This window comes from Triticum aestivum, chromosome 7A (assembly GCF_018294505.1).
Source record: "Triticum aestivum cultivar Chinese Spring chromosome 7A, IWGSC CS RefSeq v2.1, whole genome shotgun sequence".
Taxonomy (NCBI): domain Eukaryota; kingdom Viridiplantae; phylum Streptophyta; class Magnoliopsida; order Poales; family Poaceae; genus Triticum; species Triticum aestivum.
The window spans coordinates 413,499,081-413,500,065 of record NC_057812.1 but is presented as its reverse complement, the minus strand read 5'-3'; positions in this window follow the sequence as shown (position 1 = coordinate 413,500,065).

The window sequence follows — 985 nt, the reverse complement described above, 5'->3', positions numbered from 1 at the left end:
TTCAACCACCTCTCCACGGGCACCCCTCCACCGTCTACTGTTCATCCTGCCCTCCACACCACGGGGTCCTGTTCATCCACCCCTCCACGGGCACCCCTCCACCGTCTACTGTTCATCTAGCCCTCCACCACACCACGGGGTCCTGTTCATCTAGAGGCAACGCCATCGCTCACTGTTCATCCAACCCCCCGCAACGCTCACTGTTCATCCCATCGATCGGCTTCAGTTAGCAGCAGTAGCCAAGGAATCGCTCGATCGGGTTCAGTTAACAGCCATTGATCGATCGCTCAGGTTCAGTAAAGCGTAGCCTGCAATGCAATCGCTCGGGTTCAGTTAGAGCCCAACACCTCGCTCGGGTTCAGTTAGAGCCAACGCCTCGCACGCACGCGTGTACATGTACGAGAGAAACGTGCATCGCTCGGCCCCCGACCTCCCACCGTAACCGGGAACTCCCCGAAATTTTCCTCCCCCTCGCTTCTACCACGGTTTTTCCCGTCATGGATGGCCCAAAGAATGTCATGCAGCTGCGTCTCCGGCCCGCCCAGGACGAAAAGCCCATTTTCTATCATGATTTTTTGTCATAGAAGTAGGAGCCCACCACATCTATGATGATACCGGGTTTTGTCACAGTTATCATCATAGAAGTGTCATATGTATGACAGAAAAAAATTTCGTTCGGCCCAAAATGTCATGGATGTGTCTTTTTTTTTTGTAGTGGCTGCTGGATCTCATGGCGGGTTATTCCTCTGAGCCGTCAATCAAAATTGATGTACGAGTATGGTGGAGGCCCAGATGACTCTCTTCGTCACAACTCCGTTCAATTAACGGAAGCAGATATTGTTTCAATGTCAACCCTTTTGGTGAACGGGAAGTACGAGGACTATAGTATCATCGGGTTAAACCCTTTCTGCAAGCTTAACCCGGCGCCAGAAGTAAGGAGACTCTGATATCTCTCCTTTGTATTTTTCTCAGCCGTATTATTTAA